The sequence below is a fragment of the Talpa occidentalis genome, unplaced genomic scaffold, assembly GCF_014898055.3.
Source record: "Talpa occidentalis isolate TD23 unplaced genomic scaffold, MPIMG_talOcc4v2.1 talOcc4.2, whole genome shotgun sequence".
Lineage (NCBI taxonomy): Eukaryota > Metazoa > Chordata > Mammalia > Eulipotyphla > Talpidae > Talpa > Talpa occidentalis.
Window position 1 is genome coordinate 72,806,829 of NW_023602073.1, and position 22,728 is coordinate 72,829,556.

Below are 22,728 nucleotides of genomic sequence, written 5' to 3' on the forward strand. Positions count from 1 at the left end.
CAAACTGCAAGTTAGATTAATAGTCTGACCTGTGAGAAGTCCCATGAGCTGTTTCTTAGTTATTTGACTTTATAAAGTTCTAATACCTTCAGTCTAAGATAGACTGAAGGAAAGAGCATGGATATAAGAGATAGTTGACCTGAACATGTAAATGAAGTTTTTGGCCATTAAATAACAAACTAAATGGAAGCTTTTCCCTCCCTACCCTACCTACCCACACTCACCAACAACCTAGTGGTTGTAGACTCAATGATCATGAAGTCCCTGCTCCCCAGTTCAAACGCTGAGGTGCAAGACGAAATCCCCATTAGTTTTATATCCAATTTTACGTTTGGGAAATAAACACTGAGTTACTTAAGAAACGATTGGCAGTAATTCAAAAGAATTGAATAGAAGGTATATTACACATAAATATTACGTGTTAATGTGATAGCAACCGTTTTATATACTCACATCTTTGAATACTAACAACAATAAGAGTTTAAAATTTGTTATAGCTAATTGGAAAAGTTTGATCTTAAAAAACAAAACTTGAACAATAAGATTCACACTTCCAAAAATCAAAAACATTGTTTTGAACCAAAGACATAATTGTTTTTCAAATTTAGAGAATCAAAAATCACATTGCTTTTTAAATTTTTTTCTGATATAAATTTTTACCAAGTGAATAAACATTAATATTTCCCGGAAAGTGAAGAACAAAATATATTAGAGAAGAAAAGTCTGCGTTGCGCCCTTAAACATAAACAGTTTTCTCCAAAATTAAAAAACTAAATTTGTCAGATTTCCCTTTTTTTCCAAACAATTCAGTTCAAAGCGTATTCCATTTTCATCATTTCTACGGAAAAGCAGCTAGAATAAATAAAACCCTGTAGGAATAAGTAGGTGGCCATTACCACATCCCTTACATTTGCCTCAGGATTTCTGGCTTCTTACCTTCTGACTTCTTTCAGGAGGTGCAGAAAATACTGTGTCATAAAAGCCTCATCTCTGCTGCAGGTCCCAGCAGGCTCTGGTCATTTTCTATGCGGAGTTGCTGTTCCTAATCCAGGTCAAGGTACACTATGTTAATCAGCTCTGGCAATAGCCCAATCAAAATCTAGATGCTCCCTGCTCGGGATAGGTAAGAGTGACCTGAGAAGCCACTTAACCAGCTCAATTCGCAGAATGCCAGCAATGTGAAGACTATTCTGTGGTGTGCCTCTGAACTTTCCTCTCTTGTAAGTTAAGAGAGCATTTCAAATGAAATGCACATGGAAAAAAACTTCAGGAAGAACTATAGAGGTTTTCTTTGTCATCATTTCATAGATTGGGTCCAAAGCAGATGGATTAACAGAAGATTCTAACAACATGCCCCCTCCCCGCCCCACCACCACTTAGCCCTGCGTGTGCATGAGACAGGTAGAGAATAACATGCTGATGAAATTTATATTAGAATACAGATCGGCTCGCCAACATCTCCTAAACCAGAAACATCAAAATATCCAGACATTCTGACTGCTCCAATCCCCCCAGTAATTCTCGCTTCTAGAGATGTCCTCAGGCGTCGGGACACAGCTGTATCAGTTCAGTTCACCTGCTATAGTCAAGGCAGTCTGCTAGTTTCTGGAGATACAAGGGAAAATTAAAGCCAATGAGAAGTTCAGTCTAGTGGAAAAGGTAAACAAGGCCACTAAGGCTAAAATGACTGGGCCCATGGCATAGAGGCAGTTAGAAGGAATGTATTGAAGGAAATAAGGGGACTAAGGGAAACATCTTTCACCAAAATGATGCCTGACGAGCCTTATGAAGGACAAATGTTTATCCAGCCATCAAGGAATGGCAGAGGGGATTGCAGGTAATGGCAATATAGTGAGAAAGGTAAAGTAGTATGAGAAGAGTTTAACCATATGAGAAGTTGGTGCCTTCAAGAGATAGGCTGTGGAGGAAGGAAAGAGCAGGTCAGGAGTTTCAGTGCTTGGCAGCCTCGCAGGCTGACCAGACAGCCCCTAGGGGACCTTCTGCTGTGCTGAGTTTTTTTTTTTAAGATTTATTTATTTATGCATATAAGAACTGGGGTACAGGCCACAGGTGCAGGCGGTGAGAGGATTCATCAGAGACAGAGTGGGGAGCAGAACAGGTGGACTGACCAAAATACACTGTGAAGGGGGACAGTGGGCAAGACAGGAGAGGTCTGCTGGGACATGTGGGTCACTTCTCTGGCCGGGGATGGAACTACTGCAGTGGCTGTGGACAGCTTCACAGTGCTGACACTTAACCCCTTGTGCCACCAGGGAGGCCCCTATGCTGAGATTTCAGTTCAGGAAAACTTGTGCCTGGAGTTGAAGACCCTGCATAACTTTCTTGCACTTTATCTAATCTTGGTCTCCGCTTTGTAGTTCTTCCTTTGGTCAGAGGATTCTTTCTCCATGCCCTGAATACACAGGAACAGAACAAAGCCTAGGGTTATACCAGCTGGCAAGAGAGCAATTTCTACAGGGCTCCAGAATCACAAAGCAGGGCAAAAAGTGCCTTTAGAACTGAGAGAGGCAAACTGATAACTGGTCCACCTGCCATGACTTTTTTAAAAAAGAAATATTTATTTTGTAGAACTGGGGTATAGGCCAGAGGTACAGGGGATGAGAAGGTTCACCAGAGACAGAGTGGGGAGCAGAACAGGTGGATTGAGGGGATCAGTGGTAAGATAGGAGAGGACTGCTGTTCCATGTAGGTAGCTCCCAGGCCAGGGATTGAACTCAGGCCATAATGGTGATAGCGCTGAGACTTAACCCCTAGGTCACCAAGGAGCACCCCTATTCACTTGATTGCATCTCCTTTCTAGAGTGTCTTCTCTCATCCAGATATCTAAACCCTATCCATCCTTCAGGCACCTCTGAAATGCCACCTCCTTGTGAGACCTTCCCACGCTATTCTAGAAAACATGACTTCTCACTAATAGGGGGTTCCAGAACGCTTCAGTCTGAATTATGAGTTACCTTCTATTACATCGAACTGACATTTTTTTCCAATTGCAAAATAGATTCATGATCCTTTCTAAAAAGTTGTATTCTTACCTCCCAGTATCCTACTGTTAACATTTTGGTCAAGCTCTTTCAAACATTTGCTCTCCCCAACATGCATACCCAACAAAGCCACCGTTTTATATAATGCAGTACTGCTGTATGTGCTAGGGCTTTTGAAATGTTGGCTTTAGTCCTCACTCCCCAGCTAAGCCACTAGCTTTCATGGAAAAGTTGGTATCTTCCCCTTTTCTGCTCTTCACAGAGGGACCCAATGCATCCTCAGATCTATCCTTGTCCCACAAATCATCCCTATTCTGACATAGCAAGGAACTGAGGACTTCTGTCTCCATGCCTCACTGAGCTGTGATCTTGTATTTGACACTGATAACGGAACCTCTGTCTTCTTAAGATGATGATCCTAACTTCTTACCCGAATGTTCCTAATTGGATCTCTGTCATTGTTATGAATAACAACAGTAAAAATGGCAGCTTTTCTTAATTGCACTGTGTCTTACTATTCTCTTACGGAAGAGGAAATCAAGACTTAGAGAAATAAAAGCTCACAAGCATTTAAGGGACAGAGCCTGGGTGGAACTCAGGATGGAACCATGGTCCTGCAGAGCTGTCCCAAGTTCTTCAGGGTCTGGAGTCCATGTCTCTGCTCTCATGTACTTGGAGCTCCAAATCTCTCCAATCTCTGCCCCCTCCCTGGAGACAGGAATCCAGCCCTCTTGCTGGTAATTGACTAGCCCCAACTATTGAAGCTTGAGCTCACTATCTCTGCTCTCACATCCCAATCCCCGGACATGCCTTTTGAAATCATTCTGGTCTCTTTCATCAGCAATGGTGCTTTAGGCCTTTAAAACAGGAGAATTTCTCTTTGAGTCCCATACACTGCATCCCCAGAAACTCTGTGCCAACAACATACCCACATCATGATGTTAACCATATCCCTGTATTTCTAATTGGCCAGAGAGTGCCAGGGAGATGGTGACATCACACGGTCTCTGGTTTAAGACAACCATACCAAACCCTCAGTGCTCGGTGCTTTGCCTAGAATCATAAATGTGGTTTCCAGTTCACATCCTTCAGTTGTGTTCTATCAGGTGGATAAACTTTTCCAGAATTTGCAACACTGTCTATTCTCCCGGTGTCATCTACCTAAACCCAGTGGATGTTTCAGGCCTAGTCCCATTCATTTGCCTGGATTAAGCCTTATTTAACACGTAGTATGTGTCAAGCATTGTTTCAGATATTTAATCCCCACAACCACCTCATGAAATATAGTGTAGATGCACTTTGGAGATTCTGAGGGTTTGGCTCCAGACCACCACATAAGGCAAGTCACACAAATTATTTGGTTTCCCAGTGATATAAAATTTATGTTTAAACTATGCTATAATCCACTAAGTATGCAATAGCATTATGACTTTTTAAAATGATACAAGCCTTAATTTGAAAATACTTTATTGATAAAAAATACTAACTATCATCTGAACCTTCAGGTGAGTCATAAACTATTTTGCTGGCTGAATGTCTTGTAAAAAAATCTAAATATCTGCAAAGCACATTAAAGTGAAGCACAATACAATGAGGTATGCCTGTGTTAAGTCATATTAGTAGGAGGAAACTGAGGCACAAAGATGTTAAACAACTTGATTTTATAAGATCATGAAGCCAGCAATCTCTTTGCATCAGTAAACTAATGTTAGTCAAAAGAGAAACATCAAGTAGAGAAGAATGAGGTTAAAAGTTATTCTCTTCATGATGAATTTGTCTGTCTAGGGCCCCCCTGGTGACACAAGGGGTTAAGTCTCAGCATTATGAAGCTACCTGCAACTACTGCAGCCTGAGTTTGATTCCCAGCCAGGGAGCTGACCCACACGGCACAGCAGACCTCTCCTGTCTCAACCGCTGCTCCCCTTAGCAATGTATTTCAGTCAATCCTTCTGTTCTGCACCCCACTCTGTCTCTGGTGAATCTTCTCACCCCACACCATTCCAGTTCTTGTATGCAAAATAATAATAATAATAATAATTAAAGAACCACAGAATAAGGCACAAAAATGATCCTATCATTCCCAAGAATGAGGTACCTTTTTTTTTTCCATAAAAATATCATTTTTTGGTTATTTTCATTAAAATATTACCTGTTAAAATATAATGAGTTGTTGCTGTTATTTTAAATGAAATAACTATTTCCAAAAAAATTTAGTTCTAATTTCTGATATGATAAATATTGATGGCTATAACCACGTAAACAAAAGCTGTTTGAGGTTCTCATTAATTTTTAAGAGTGAAAACTGATGCTGAAGACTTAGAGAATTGCTGCTCGAAAGTAGTAAATGCCAAAGTACTGAGCTTTTGTCATCAGGCAGAGGGTTGTGACCCATGATTGTCAGTTCTCAAAGTGTCAGCTGCCCCTGCCCAGCCCTCCATGCGCTATCTCAGGACTAGAAAGATGGCAGGGGTGGAAGGGGGGCAGATGACAGGAGAGAGCCTTCAGGAAAACGGCACTACCAGTGCTCCCAGGAAAAAGTCCCCCTCAAGGGAGGGGCTACACACAGCAAGGCTGCTCTGTGTCCAGAACTGATGCCTGCAGGCCCAGCACCCCCGGAGGCCACCAACATGCACTCATTAACAATGGAGGCTGTCCAGCTAAGGTGGAGAGGCCCAGTGTGTGGGGGCTACTGAGGCATCCTCCCTGGCAGGCGATGGAAACTTTGGCAGCCAACATCACCAAGGAGGGCAGAGCAGGAGAGGAGAAAAATGGCAGACGTGTGTGATACTGAGAAGACCCCTTGGTGAGCAGACACAAGATACCCCCTAAAGAAGATGCACCCAAAAATAAATTGGGGCAGAGGCGAGGTCCTGAAGGTGAGTCCAAGGGTCAGCAACAACAAAAAGCCCCAAACTCCTCCTGTCACCCCAATTTAAACTCTGAAGCCTGATCAAATCATGGATTAGATATTTATAATTAAAGAATACTGAGAAAAATGTCACAAAAATGTTAACATAGAATTACTGATAATATTCATTTCTTTTTTCATCTGTTTTGATGATTTTATAAATTTTCCCCAAGGAACATGATTCTTTTGTCGTGTAATACTTTCTTTTAAAAAGGTCAGTGTTATAAAGTAAAGTTATCTGCTGTTTGTATAGTAATTTATAGCAGCAGGCCTTAAATTTCTTGGTCTCAGGATGTTTATACCTTTAAATAATAAAACCATCAAAGAGCTTTTGTATATGTGGCTTTATCTGTCAATATTTACCTATTAAAAATTAGAACAAATTTGGGGTCTCCCCAGTGGTGCAGGGGTTAAGTCTCTCAGCATTATCAAGTTATCACCAGCCCCTACAGCATGAGTTCGATCCCAGCCAGGGAGATAATCCATGTGGTGCAGCAAACCACTCCTGTCTGGCCTGCTGCTCCCCTCAGCAGTGCATTTCAGTAGATCCACCTGTTCTGTTCCCCACTCTGCCTCTGGTGAATCCTCTCACCCCCTGCACCTCTGGCCTATACCCCAGTACTTGTATGCATAAATAAATAATAAAAATAAATCTTTAAAAAAAATGAAAAAGAAATTAGAACAATTTTTTGAAATATTCATTAATCTAAAATAGTAGTAACCTATTACTTCTTAACATAAAGAACATTTTATAAAAATTGTATCTTCAAAATAAAAATTAATGAGAAACACATCGTTTTAGCATTTCTGCTAATCTCTTCAATATCTGACCTAATAGAAGATAACTAGATATCTCAATCTGCCTCTGCATTTAATCTTTTACAATATCACATGTCATGTAACCTCTGGGAACGCCATTGCAGACTTGTGAAGATTTACTTTAAAGAAAGGCAAATAACATCTTAGTATTGTCTTGAAAATGGTTTCGATCCTGTAAATCTCCTGAATGGGCCAGGGAGACCCCCAAGTCTTCCCGGACCACTTTTTGGGATCCATTTTCTTTATGCTATACAAAATATATTCACAAACAAATTTCATTTGACACAAACACTCTTTGAATTGGGCATGTTTTCAAACAGATGAGGAATCTGAGATTCCTCAGAGGTTAAACAATTCATCTAAGATCACAAGCTTGGATTCCTGTCTTTAGACTTTGAATCCAGGATTGGAATCCAGATAACCATATCTCTCCAGTAAAAGCTTTCAACTACCCACCTTTTCACAGATAAACAACAGTGACACTCAAAGGATTTTTACATGATATTTAGGATGGCTATTATTTTAAATCTAGACTGTGGTACAAAAATAGAGACCTAGAGAAATTGAATAAAACAGCACATGACATGATAGAAATAATCACAGATCCTGAGAGACATGACCCCTAGTTCTGAACACCGTTTCCCCCCCTTATTGTGTCACTTAAGTTTCTTTACCTCTCTCGGCACCAGTATTGCTACATCTGCAAAATGGGATGACTATATCTTACCTGCCTAAAGGCATGGGCTGGAGAAATGATTGCCCAAGATCTGTGAAAGGGCTGTTATTTACCACAAAGTTATTTAGAAGGCTAGGATTACTCAGATGAAGTGGACTCACATTTTGAAATTCTAAAATTCTTCCTTCTTCTTGAATATATTTGGAACTTCGTATTTATTGAAAGCTATTTAGTCCTTGTTTTTGTTCTTTAACACCTTCAAACTTTGTCCGGTAAATTCAGCCTTAAGAATAATTCATTGGAATCACTTGAAAAGTTGATATATAGAAACCCAATGTGATTTAACAAGCTCCCCACGTGCCCTGAACATCTGCATGCTGTGCAGCAGGGGCATAAGACTCTAGAACACACCCAGTTGTTATTTCTGGGCATGCTGATGGAATTATATTTTTTATATTTATTGTATTTTATTTATGCATATAAGAACTGGGGTGTAGGCCAGAGGTGTGGGGGAGGAGGGGTTGAGAGGATTCACCAGAGACAGAGTGGGGAGCAGAAAAGGCAGATCGACTGAAATATACTGCTGAGAGGGGCAGTGGGCAAGATAGGAGAGTTCTGTTGTGCCATGTGGGTAGCTCCCTAGCCAGGGATTAAACTCATGCTGCACTAGCTGCTGATAGCTTCATAGTACTGAGACATAACCCCTTGTGCCACTAGGAGGCCCCTGGAATTACACATTTACAATGCATTTAAAATGTCCTCCCCCTACCTTTTAATTGTGGTAAAATATACATAGCAAAAATTTCCTGTTTTAAACTTTTTCAAGTGTACCCTTCAATGCCATTACACTCACACTGTTGTACATCCATTAACACCATCCCCAAAGCTCTTTTCATTTTGCAAAACTGAAACTTTCTTTACCCATTAAAGAATAACTCTCCTTATCCTCCAGGTCTTGGTAACCACCATCCTACTTTCTATCTCTATGAATTTGACTATCCTAGGAACCTCATAGGGGTAGAATCCTACACTGTTTGTCTTTTGTGACTGGTTTATTTTACTTAGCATAATGTCTTCGAGTTTCATCCATGGTATATGTCAGAATTCCCTTTCTAAGGCTGAATAATATTCCAGTGCATGTATAAACTACCATTTGTTTATTCATTCATCCACCAGTGGACACTTGGATAGTTTCTACTGCATTTAAAGTTTTGTGGGGTTTTTTTTGGAGCCTTCATTTAAAGGTTTGAGTAACTCCACACAAGCAACAACATGAGCAAAATAGAGCTAAAGGCAATAGACATGGATCAAAGGAGCACACACTAAATTAGTTCAAATTTGGAAGGCAAATTCCAGTATTTAAAAAAAAAAAGCCAGATTTTTGTCTTTGTTGTTTTCTCCTCTTCTCTAAAGAGATGTTACTAAATTTTCCATTTCATAAGATTAGGGAATGTACTGCATTTAACTTCACATTCCACATAATAGCTACCAAAATTCCTGGCAAATTCCATTAACTTATCTTTGAATATACTAGTGTATTATACAATAAATGAAATATTTTTTTCATCTGAATTACCACATTTGATTTTACAACCTTATACATTAGACAGAGCAAGTATTTGTGCAATTTTATAGATGAAGAAACTGAGAATCTTGGCTCTTAGTTCATCACTAGGCAACAGGGGATTGAGGATACCACCAGATGTTATAACACCAGTCCCCAACTCTGTTTCTCTGTGCCCAACTCTGTCAGTAGTTGTGAATGAGCATTTGAAGTCAATTCAATGGTCAGAACAATTTCACCATGAGACTCAGAAATTTAAGTGATGACATTTTAAGGTCCCTTTTGTCTTGATTTTATGCAAGGTTTTGCACCAGGGTAGTATTGTTTTTTGAATGTAAAAGATGTGACTACATGATATGCTAACATATTTATTCAAACAATAGAGAAATGATCCAAGTTCTATTAGAAATCCTACAACAGTGAGAGAAATCAGTAAAAAGTGATGGGGGAGGAGAGAATTGTACAATTTTGGTAGGAAGTAATTGCTTTTTTGGGCCTCACGTTTAGTGTTTAAAAAATAGGTATAAAGTTGATAAAATGATGGTTGGTCCAAGCAAGACTACAGAGAGCAAAGCTATGAAGTGTCAGGTAACCTACTCCCTGAGGACTGCAGCCACTCTGCACGTTCCTGGATTGTAGGTTTTTCTCCAGTTCTAGCCTAAAACCACACCATGTGCCTAGTCCTACCATATGCTGTCTGGATCCCTTCCAGGAAAAGTCCTATTCTCTGCACCTTTTTCTCTGTCTCTTCATCAACTTTCCCATTTAGAACATCTGGTTTAGGGCCTCCCTGGTGGCGCAAGGGGTTAAGCACCAGCACCATGTAGCAATCACAGCTACTGCAGCACGAGTTGGATCCCAGGCCAGGGAGATACCCACATGGCATGGCAGATCTCTCCTGTCTCACCTGCTGCTCCCCTCAGCAGTGTATTTCAGTCAGTCCACCTTTTCTACTCCCCACTCTGTCTTTGGTGAATTCTCTCATCCCCTACACACCTGGCCTACACCCCAGTTCCTGTATGCATAAATGAATAAAATAAATCTTTTTTTTAAAAAAAGAAGAGGCAAGGAGGACACATTGCAAGGAGTTCTACATTGAAGAAAAATTCAATAAATTTTTGGAACACAAAGCAGATGTCAGGGGGAATGACTTAGCAAGGGGGGAGACTCTTCTAAGTGGAGGTGGATATAAAAGAAAAGAATGCCAGCTGGCTCACAGGTATAGTTCCTGGAGACCCCATGCACCAGGGAAGGTCAAACTTGAATGAGAAAAAATTTTGGCTGAATATCTGAGAACTGAGAAGTTGGGTCACTTTCCCCCATACCTCAACAGACAACAGTTGAACTAATTCTCAATACCCACAGGAGAATTAGATGTGTTACTTGAGAAGGTGAAATACCAAAGCATTGGTTTTGGAGAAGTTTGGCATTTGGGGGACACAAAGGAAGATTGGGAGGAAAACCAGGATAAAATCAGTATTTCAAATGGAATTCTACAAATTAACTCAGCCTTCCTCCCCACCCTGCCCTCAGAAAATCAGTAGTAGGGCCTATGCTTGGACACCACTTCTGACTATAGGGAATGGATGGTCCTTCTTTTCTGCAGAAATTGAACTGTCATAGCAAAAAGAAGTGCAACTAGTATGGAATTCCATAATGGAAAGGAAAGCTCAATAACCAATCCCCTGAAAGAGAGCCCAGCAGTCCACAAGTTTTACTTATACATGGAAAGCTTTACGTCAGTTTGTGTTAATGATGTAACTCTTCAATTGAACAGCCAAGGAGGAATACACATTTGGGAAAAACCCCAACAGAAGAGAGAGATTGAAAACCAGCCAATGGGGCCTCCCTGGTGGCACAAGGGGTTAAGCACAGCACTATGAAGATTTTCGCAGCCACTGCAGCACAAGTTCTATCCCTGGCTGCCCAGGGAGCAACCGACATGTGCAGCAGACCTCTCCTGTCTCACCTGCTGCTCCCTTCAGCAGTGTGGCAAAATAGGAAAATGAAATCAGGGAAACCCACCAGCAAATCAGAAACTTAAGCCAAAGTCAAAGAGAACAAAAATAGGAAATACAGTTAGAAAACAGACTGGAAAATTTACCCAACTTAAGGTGGGAAAGAGAAATTAACAACCTAACACAAGAAGTATTCTCAGAATTGAAGGACTTGAAACTTTAGGTTAAAGATTCTACTGAGGGTTCAATACTGTATGTAAAAAAAAAAAAAAAAAAAAAACAAAAACCCTACTCAGACAAAACACTGTGAAAGTTCTGAATATTGGGAGTAAAGAAAAAAGTTTAACTTGAAGAGAGAACAGCCAGATCACAGACCAAAGATGGGATATCATAATTTTACTGGAGTATTCAAAAAATACCAACTATGTAAAACCATAAGATGATAACATAATGTCTTTAAAAGTCCAAGAGAGGTCCTCCCTGGTGGCGCAAGGGGTTAAGATGCAACCCATGGGCCTCCCCGGTAGCGCAGCGGTTGAGCGATGGGTTGCGAAGCTGCCCGCGGCCTCTGCGGCATCGGTTCGATCCCCGGCTGCTCCCTGGCCACCCAAGGAGGGTCCCACATGGCGCGCAGACCTCTCCTGCCGCCCGCTGCTCCCCTCAGCAGTGTACTTCGGTCCTTCTGCCTGCTCTGCTCCCCCCTCTGGCTCTGGTGAATTCTCTCACCCTCCCGCGCTTCTGACTGTACCCAGTGCATGTATAAACAAAGCAAACAAACAAACAAATAAATAAATAAAACATGCCTCTATTAAAAAAAAAAAAAAAAAGATGCAACCCATGAAGCATTCACGGCCACTGCAGCACAAGTTCGATCCCCAGCGGGCCAGGGAGGCGACCATGCAGCAGCAGACCTCTACTGTCTCACCTGCTGCTCCCCTCAGCAGTGTACTTCGTTGGTCTGCCTGTTCTGCTCCCTGCTCTGTCTCTGGTGAGTCCTCTCATCCCCCGCACCTCTGGCCTGTACCCCAGCTCTTGTATGCATAAATAATCTTAAAAAAAAAAATAGTCCACGAGAAAGGCAACTGACCATGTTGGCCAAATTTGAGGGAAGAATAAAAGCATTTTGAAACATACAGGGTTTTAAAAATTTACTTCCTGTGTACTGGAGGATACTGAAGGATATACTCCACAAAAATAGAAGCCATTTCATGAAATGAAAGAGCTGCCAGAGATCAATGAAGTCCAGAATAATGGTGCATGAAAGTTCCAGTGTGGCAGGTATTTAAAAAGCCATATTCATTAACATGTTTCTAGGAGATATTTTTTTTCTTGTGTTACTTAATTTTATGTGTCAACTTGGCTAGACCAAGACCCCTGTATATTTGATCAACCAGTCTAGATGTTGCTGTGAAAGTAATTTTAGATGAGATTATATTTAAGTCAGTGGACTTAGAATAAAGCAGATAACTGACCCTAATATGGTAGGCCTCATCCAATCAGCTGAAGGCCTTCTGAGAAAAAAAACTGATGTCACCCTAGGAAGAGAAGATTGTTTCCAAACTGCCTGCAGATGAGCTGTAATATCTGACTCTTCCCTGGGTCTCCAGTCTGGCAGCCTGCCCTGCACATTTTGGATTTGCTGTGATCTACATTCATGAGCCAAATCCTTAACATCTCTCTCTACAGCATGTCATTTAGCAAGGGAAATACATTCTAGGAAATGTGCCCTTAGCACAAAGATTTCTTTGTTGTGTGAACACCGTATTAGTGGATTTTGTATCTTATGCTTAAGGGTCACAATAAACAAAACAACCCTAGGTTAAATCAGGCACAAGGAAAATGATATCATCAAGACCCAGTAAGCACGAGGTATATGAGCTGCTGCTGGAGTAACGCAGGACACCATGATGGCCACAAGGTCACGAGGCCGTAGGATCTTGGGGACCATCATGGTGTTGTGCACTCTGTCATTGACCAAAACACTCATAAAACAAGGTCTTAAATTTATTAATGACAAAAATGTGACCTGAGGCTTGTAGAAACCTAACCCCATATTTTCTATAAGCAATGGTTCAGTAGTCGCTAATTTAGTGCTTATGGTGACCAAACAGCACATAACCACGGTGAGTAAAGAGACATAACTGTGAATGTGTGGGCTTCTTCATTTCTAACATAATCTATATACACATATATACAATTCCTGCTAGTTCTGTTTCTCTGCAGGGTACTAATACAGATGTCTGCAGGAAAAAAATGAGAAGCAATGCCTTTGTAGTATGGAAAATATTATTGAGTATGTGGCAATGACTCAGGAAAGTAAATTAATGATGAGTGCGTGGAACAACAGGCAAATAAAAAATGGGACAATCATCAACCCAGGAAAAACAAAGGATTGTGCCTCCGCAATGATACAATGATATTTGTGTCAAAGTACTGCAAATGCCTACCATGATAAGCCAAAAATCCCTTTATGATTATCTGGGGAGAAGGGAGTGAATAGGTAATGTCTAAAATGGTAGATACAAGGTAAACATGTTATTCAGAAACATGGAGAGAAAGGCTAAGGGGAATTGCCAAATAAAGTAATTTTATTTCTTTAAAAATTAATAATTTTTAACTGAGGTAACATTAGGGTGTCCTCACCATGTTTGTTTGTTTTTTTTAAGATTTATTTATTTATTTATACAAGCACTGGGTACAGTCAGAAGTGCCGGAGGGTGAGAGAATTCACTAGAGCCAGAGCAGGAAGAAGGACCTAAGTACACTGCTGAGGGGAACAGAGGGCGGCAGGAGAGGTCTGCGCGATATTTGGGACCCTCCCCCGGTGGCCGGGGAGCAGCCGGGGATCAAACCGGCACTGCAGAGGCTGCGGGCAGCTTTGCAACCCAGCGTGTAACCACTGCGCCACCGGGGAGGCCCTCCTCAACATGTATTAATTACCAGCATAGTGTAGGGAGGTCAGAAAAGACAGCTCAGCTATTTGCAATTTCTCCTCATATCTCACTACTTGCATTTAGTCACATATCGCTTTGTTTAGCAAAACAATAAAACTAAAACTGCTGGCCCACTTGCAGCTCTCTCCCTTCTGGGCCCTTCTTCCCAGTAACTAGTCTGATATATTAATAAAATAAAACCTTGTATGTTATCTAATCCTATCAGAGAATTTACATAGAAAAGCTTTTAATACTTTTATCCTCCAAGGACTAGTTGTAAATACTTTAATCCATTCAGAAAATACATGTAAAGAGTAGGGAACATTCAAGGCTGCTTCAGGACACTGACTGATGAGTACTTATTCTGGGGCCTCATAAGCTTCTCAATAAACATCTAATATCAATGATGATAAAAAGGCACAAAAGTCATGCTCAGGGTTATTCTGAGCTTAGTGCCCCATCTATGTGGAGGTGCAGATCCTTGCATCTAAAATATTTACTGTGCTGGTTTCCCACAGATTCTTGGAGTCCCTGACAGTTTTACTACCTCTGCTCTGGATAGTTAAAGTTGTCTGTTACAGGAGAGACCTTCTGAGGGAAGGAGAATCCTTTAGTAGGGATTGTTTTGTTACTGAGAATAAGAGTGAGCACTGAGGGCTTGGGAAAGGCAGATGTGGCGGCTGCACCCACTTGCCTTTGGCCCGGTCCGTTTCTAGCTGTAGACGCGGGCCTGGTGTATTGCAGTACCAGAGACTGGCCAGGAGGTGGCGATCCTTTCGTATCTGCTGCCTCAGCTGCGGTTTCTACCCAGAACCGTTGGAGGGTGTCAGAGCAAGCCGGTTTCCAAGAGCAGAGGAGGCTTGGCAACTCAGCCACAAAAGCAGTGTTATTACATTGCTGCTGTGATTACAGAGAGCATTCAGTAAATATTTATTTGAACAAGTCAACTCTATGGACGATTGTTAAGATTGCTCCCTTGAATATACTCTTAATGCCTCTGCAGGGAGCATGGTTCATTCCACTCGCTGCTTAATCTGCTCCTCCTGGTCTCTTGAAGTGAAAGTGGCTGGAGAAAACTCACCACCATGCTCACTGCTCTCACTTAAAACCCATGTCCATAAATATCACAGGGACACTTAGTCACCCTCTATTTCCCCAGTGCATTCATGTTCAAAATCCCTGAAACAAAATCTCTCTACTCTCTCCTAGACAACTGTTTCACCCTCTGCAGACCTCCAACATTCAGCCCGCTTCCCCTTCACTAAGAAAATGAAGCAGCAGGGAGGCAACTTCCAGGCCTCCCCAACACATCCACACCCTCACATTCAGCCTTCCTGATTGTTATTGTGGATGTATCATCCTGGCTTCCAAGGGCAACCCTGCTTGTGCCTTTGATTGGATGTCCTCTCATCTCCATGGAAACTGACTCCAGCAATTTTCTACCTTTTGTACCCTATGTCATCACCCTCCCTCTCTGTGTTATTCCCATAACCACACAAACCTGCTGTTATCTATCCCATCATTATTTATATCCTCTCTTAAGCCCCAGTTATTCAATTGATGAGTAATGGCGTCATGCATCTCCTCTCTTTTTCCAGTAAAAGTCCTGGAATTTTCCATGCCCTATAATACTATCTCCACAGTTGTCCTTGCAATTCTCTGTTAAACCCAATCAGACTTTTGCTCAGACCATTGCAAAGAAACTCCACATGATCTTCACATCACCTGAATCCTGTATCCCACTCTTCATCCTCATTCTAATGTTGTCTGTAGAAAGCACTGGACACAGTCGATTAGTTCTGTAAATACCTGCTGCACTGGCTTCCAGGTCACCAGATCCTAGCATCTTCTCCTCCTCCTCCCTTCCTAGTTCTTTGCTGATTCTGCCTTTTCTCCCTGAGCTTTTGTTGAGAAGTTATCTTAAAGACCTTGAACTTCTTAATTTCTAAACACTTTCTTGCTCATTTGGTGAGCCTGTGACTTAAGTTTCATGATTTAAATCCTTCTTAGGTAGTACAATTCTGGGGCCTCCCTGGTGGCGCAGAGGGTTGAGACGCAGCACTATGAAGCTATCCGCAGCCACTGCAGCACAAGTTCAATCCCTGGCCAGGGAGTTGACCCACACGGTGCAGCAGACCTCTCCTGTCTCATCCATTGCTCCCCTCAGCAGTGTATTTCAGTTAATCTGCCTGATCTGTTCCCCACTCTGTCTTTGGTGAATCCTCTCACCCCCCACACCTCTGGCCTGTACCCCAGTTCTTGTATGCATAAATAAATCTTGAAAGAAATATTACAATTCCTAAATTCAGATTTCCAGTTCAGACTTCTCCCCAGCACCCTATTCTTATCCAAGGGCCTGCTCAACATTTCCACATGACCATTTAATTGACACACAAATTGATACCCTGCTCGTCCACTCTTCTGTCCACAGTCTTCTTATTGCAGTACATGGTTGCCACATTCTTCCAGTTTCTTAGGCCAAAATCTTTACAGTTACCTTTGCCTCCTTCCTTTCTCTCATATCCTAGGTCTAACCCCACAGGATTAGACTCCTGTTAGCTCAACCTTCAAACTACCCCCAGGCGCCAACCACATTTCACCACCTCTACCTCTGCCTCCCTAAACAACTCTCTCTCTGAATCACTGCAACAGCCCGCAGGCTGGTCTACTTTTGTTACAGGACAGGGAGCGGGGCATCCCAGAACCCTCAAACCTGCCTGTTCTAAATAGATTCTGCTATCCGCCGCATTAAGACAAAACATGCTCCAGTGTGTAAGACCTTTAATGGAAAGGAACTTTAATACAATTAGTGTGCAATACAGAAAAGAGGAAGAATAAAGTTTCCAAATCAAGCACCTGAAGCTACCCATCCCCTTGTAGGTAAATGCCTAGCCAAACAGGGTTGACCCAAAGCAAGGCCTGAAAGCCTGCCACAAGTCTAAAGCACCCTCCAGCAGGGGTCCAAATAAAAGGCTCAGAAACAGCCAGACAAGTTTGGGAGGAAAAGAGCAAAATCAAAACCAAGATAAAAGCTGCCATTGTGAACCTCCCCTCTGGTCTCTCACCCACATCTGTTTCAACCAGTCCAAGGCCAGGAAGCAAGCACAGTTTCTTCACATGTCTCTTTGCTCCATGTGCCTCCTCCAGGTCTCCTCTGGCTCTCCATCCTGCTTCCTTCCTCTCCAGTCTCCTCTCCAGCTTCTTCTCCTTCTCCCTGCTCAGCTCCACCCTTTCTTGAGTGGGGCTGGGAACCTGGAACCTCCCCTTATCCTGGGGACCACCCTGTTACACTTTCACACATGAGTTCCTACAATTTAATTTCAGCAACCAGAGAGATCCCTTTTGAAAAGCCATGTCATATCACTCTTGTGCTTAAAACTCTCCAAGCACTCTCCCATGTCAATTAGGATAAAAGTCAGGGCCCTTAGGAAGATGTAATAGACTCCTTAGAAAACTGTACAAGACTCCAGATAGCTAGCAGTACAGGATATCCCTAGCAGAGACAACACGCTACTGATATATATGATCTCTCTGAACACTTGGTTCCTTGAGTTCCTTACTTCTGATGGTTTTTTCCCCAGTGCCACCCAGTGCAATAGAAACAATGCAGTTCACACATGGCACTTAAGATTTCCTGGTTTCCATAACAAAAAAAGCAAAAGGTGAGATGAATTTTAATAATGCATTTTCTCTAACATAGTATCTTTAATATAGAATCACCTCAACATGCAGCCCATATAAAAATTGAGAAATCTACATTCTTATTTTCATGCAAAGTGTTTGAAATGAGTTGTGTTCTTTAATCATTCAGCACATCCCCATTTGGACCTCGCACATTTCAAGAGTTCAGTAGCACATGTGGCTAGAGGCTAGTGCTTTGGACAGTGAGCCTGGGGGTCAGAGCTCTCTGCTGGTGCCTCCTGGGCCCGTTCTGCTCCAGCCCAGCTGTAGACTCACTTTGAGAAAAGTCTCCACAACTAGTTTCTGCTGTCCCACATCTCATCCCCCTGATAATCTCATCGCTGCCCTTTTCACCTCCTCTTGTGTACAAGGCTGTCCTACTTAAATTGAAACCATCACGCTTCCCATTCTGACACTCCCGATTCTGCTTACCTGTTTCAACTTTTCCCCCTGGCATTTAGCACCTTCTAAAAGATCATATATTCATTATGCATTCTCTATTTTCTCACAGCAGAAGATATGATCCACAGGTAGATATCTGCTTTGTTCAGTGATAGGGACATAGTTTCTGGTACACAGTAGGCACACATTAAATGCTTCTTAACTGAATGAATTAATAAGAACATGAATCTTCCCACAAGGATTTGCAGGTCAGGGTTTGGCACCAACATCTCACGAAGAGCAACCACACCAGTGATCATGAGATTGGAGCTAGTTTGTCTGTAGCAAGCATTGTAAGAAAAGTCAAGAATAAGTTCAATGTTCTGAGCGTCTACTGCATGCAAAGCTGTTGGGCTGTAATTATAAGAACATGGCCCCATGTCCTTTGGGTAGGCACTGGATTTCCTATGATCAACTCTACAGCCAGAGCCAGTGGCAAAGTGGAGAAATTGAAAGAGAGCGATTACAGTTTTATGGAAAGAACTATTGAATAGTGGGCACCATTCAAAATGAAGTGGAGGGCCTCCCCTGGTGGTGCAGCGGTTGAGCGCTGGGTTGCGAGGCTGCCTGCAGCCTCTGCAGCACCAGTTCAATCCCTGGCCACCAGCGAGGGTCCCACAAAAAAAATAAAAATAAAACAAAATGAAATGGACTGTCTAAAGAGGTCTATTGCCCACATCTAGAAATTACTTTTGCTTAGATTTGGGTTGTGTGGGAGGTTAGATCGAACATCTAGGAGTTGCCTTTAACATTTAAGATACTTAAACCTAAATTTTGGTATAGTAGAAATAATATAGAGTAGTCTGGGTTTAAAGTTCCAGTTCCACTGCTTACCTACTGCTATTTCTAGCCTTTTTCGAATTTGCTGTATTTTTTCAAGATGTTGCCTATCTCCAAGGATTTCTTCCAGATAACATATAAAACTGCCCTCTGTATGAGTTGACAAAATAACTAATTTTTTAAAACTTTAGCTGGAAAATGTTCTCCTGGTCCCAGGATTTCCAGAATTTTTAAAGGCTGTCCATCCCTTTTTCTAAAGTCATGGTTTTTGTAAAAATTTGTCCCAGCTATGCAATGGTTACTCCCCATCTCTTTTCCCGTCAGTAACAATAACAATCACTATTCTTTTTTAAAAAAAATTTATTTTTATATATTTTACATCTTTGTTCATTTTTAAATAATGTTTGCTTTACTTCCCCCCTCAGGTGTAGTCCCCATAGAATTTCCTCCACCAATTCACCTGTGCACTATCACCACAGTCCCCTATGCTCCTCCCTCCCTCCCTCTGATCCCTCTCCCTCCAACTCAGTCTACTAAAAATGGAGCTACCATGTAACCCGGCAATTCCACTCCTAGGGATCTACCCAAAGGACACAAAAGCATTGATTCAAAAGAACACCTGTACCCCTATGTGTATTGCAGCACTATTTATAATAGGTAAAACCTGGAAAGAACTCAAATGTCCCAAAGTTAGATGACTGCATCAAGAAGATGTGGCAGCAACATGGATGGAGCTAGAAGGAATTATTTCAGTGAAATAAGCCAGAAGGAAAAAGAAAAATATTGGATGGTTTCACCAATAGGAGGAATATAGGGGAACCAAATAAGACATCAGGGGAGAAAAATAATAACAGTACAAAACACAACACAACAAAACAAAAACAAAGAGACAGTTATAAACCAGAAACAATCACGACTCTTAAATGTTAAGTGCTATCTCATTTCATCTGTGCAAAGAAAAGTATAGTGCTGTTGGCCAAAATTTGTCTCCTTATTCAATAAGAAATTGGAGGCTCAGAGTTGCTAATTAACTTGCCTAAGGCCACAAATCTAGCTAAGTGGTAGAAAGTAGCATAGGAGACTACAAAGGGTTTTTTTCACTGCCCTGTACTCATTTATTCATATAACAAATATATAATATTGATTTCTCATTGCCAGGAGCTCTCCTAGGAATGGAAGACACAGCTGTGCAAAACCCTTCTCTGCCCCTGGGACCTTAGTCTCCACAGTTAGGTTTTTTAACTATTACTTATTCCCTTCACTTCAGGCTTTGCCATCCCCTGCAGACCTCCCCAAGGATCTCTGTAGATGCTGTTGATTTGCTGCTTCTCTATTGATTCTGCAATATTTCCCTAAACTTATTGTTTCTTATAGTTACACAAATAATTGAATCATTTCCATTTCTGATTGGATAGCAAGCTGGGCTTACTTTTTCTTTAGAAATGGTCACACATCTTAGCTAACATCTTGCAGAACAGATTGTCATTTGAAAAATGTGACAGCTCTAAAGCCCCATCTATATGTCCTTTGTTTTTCCATTTGTTTCAAAGTTTTCCATTTGTTTCAAATCCTCCCTACAATCCTTGTGTGCAAAGGGGAAGTAGTAGCAGTGTGTGCATACTGAGGTGGTGCAGAGAGGACATTCACCAGCAAAAAAAAAAGTCTGCTTCTCTTTCCCTCTTCTGCAAGGTCTGAACCTACACCTTTGCCCAGGTCAGGGACCCAGCCCTTGCTGGCTCTTCCACAGGCCATCCTCACACCAACCACAGACATTTGATGCATATTTTAAGGACTTGGGCTTCCTCTTTTAATTCAGTCATTTTACTCACTTGTTTCTAGACCAAGAAAAAAAATGTCTGTAAAGTATTTTCTAAATTACTTTCATTTAAAAAAGTAACCAGAAGATAACGAAAGTTAAAAAAAAAAAAAAAGCAAAACTGCAATACACCCAGCCCAAATTTATATGCTATCATAACATATGTATTTAAAAAATTTAAAACACTTTCATATTCAGGTATGTCGAATGCCATGGAGGCCTGCTAATTTCATTGATTTTGCTGCTGTCCTTCACAGGAGAGGGGAGGGATGTAAACTGATGGTTCTAAATTTCTGAGCATAGCAATTCAAGGACCTCCCCAATCTAGTTCTTTCTAGAAAAATGATCTTTCTATTCACTCTACAATGGAACACTCTGGTTAATCTTTATCTTATGTTCCTATGCAGTGCTGGACACATGGTGAGTATGCATTTATTTCAGTCACTTAATGGCATTATCATCAGATGACAATGTATAGATCCCTCCAGTCAGTTCGTGAACTCCTTACCTTCAATTTTCTTGCCCCTCCCCCCAATATCACACATTCATACAGATGGTTGAACCCTAAGCCATATCTCCACCAGTATGGCTTCAGTGGCTCATAACCTCAATATCAACTATCTGATTCTATCTCACCCTTTCTGGTGGCCCTCTCCAACAATCTCTGCCCCCACACCCCACCAAAACCTCCAGTCAGTGATGTTGCAATATGTAACACTCTCGTAGCTCTTCCCTCTAATCATGGGACCTGGTTATATTAAAAAATTATTTGAAATTTATGTATTTAACTGGACTTCCTGTATTTTTATTTGCTGGATCTCACAACCCTAAGATCATTATAATCATTCTCTTACATAAACCTGCAACTTCTTTGGCCTCCTCTGATTTGAAACTCTGTTAGCTTCAACCACAATTATTTCAAACTCAACTCTCTGACAACTCTGTATCCACACCCATGCAGTTGATTATAGCTTGAGAAAAACACAACCACACTGAACAGATCTCATTTTAAATTCATGGCCTCAAATTTCAAAAGGGGCCTTAATGCTGCCTGCTGTATTGTTCTAACTTTGTGTAACTAATCATTTCACCCTCTGCATTCTTGCCTGGAATCTTCTCTCTCAACTTCTTTGTCAGGGTCCTACTTCACTAAGAAAACTGAAGCACTCTCAGAACACCTAGATTCCCTTCACCACACCTATTCAGCCTATTTGTACCCATCTGCGTTCATTTCTTGTCCATTACAAAGGTTAGGGGTCAGCAAACTGGCCCATTAGCCGAATCCAGTCCGTTGCTGGTTTCTCTACAACCTGCCAGCTTAGGGTGGTTTTTACTTTTTAAATGGCTTGAGAAGGGGGAAAAAAATCAAAAGAATCTATTTTGTGACATTTGAAAATTACATGAAATTGAAATTTCAAGTGCTCCTCAATAAAGTTTAATTGGAACACCGTAATAGTCCTCATTTAGATATTGTCTGTGGCTTCTTTATAGCCACAACAAAAGAATTGTGGCAGAAGTCAGATGATGTGCAAATACTAAAATATTTACTATTCTCTCCTTTATAGAAACAGTTTGCTGACTGCTTGTGTGTCCATCCCAAACCGTTCAAACTCATCCTCTCTTCCCTCCTTAAGGATTCTACTGGAATTCTACCCTATCCTGTATAATGAATTTTTTTGTAGACTAAATCACTTCTATTAGCATATCAGAAAGCTGTTATTTTTCCAATAATTAAAAAAAACCAAACTTCAAGCTTCTGGTTTGGTGGATTTGTGGGGGTGCAGGGAAAGAAGCACTTTCAGAAAGAACACAGAAGCTCCTTGGCCTCCACGCATCTGCTTGAATGTTCCTCTGTATCCTTTATCATATCCTCCAATAATAAACTGGCAAACTGAATGAACAAGAAGTCATCGACTCTACATCGGTCTCTTAAGCATGAAAAGCTTCAGAATCCTAAACTGAGGAGTGAGCTGTCTGATCCTGCTTTTCTGTTCTGTTTCTGAGAAATCTCCAGCTCATCCATAACTTTCTGACTTTGGACTGAGTGATACATTTTATCTCAAGTTCTATCAAACCTGCACAGGCAGTGAGCAACCTTAAAGAAAAGCTGAAAATTTTAACTCCCACTTCTAAACAATGACCAAAGTACT

General features: G+C 41.3%; 1 protein-coding gene across 1 annotated transcript in view; it reads right to left on the reverse strand.

Moving 5' to 3' along the window:
- GCM1 (glial cells missing transcription factor 1) overlaps positions 1-22,728 on the reverse strand; it is a 45,003-nt gene that overhangs the window by 16,070 nt on the left and 6,205 nt on the right. Inside the window, exon 2 of the mRNA XM_037520918.2 lies at positions 937-1,042. The gene's annotated coding sequence lies outside the window, so the exon portion shown is untranslated. The remainder of the gene's footprint in view (positions 1-936; positions 1,043-22,728) is intronic.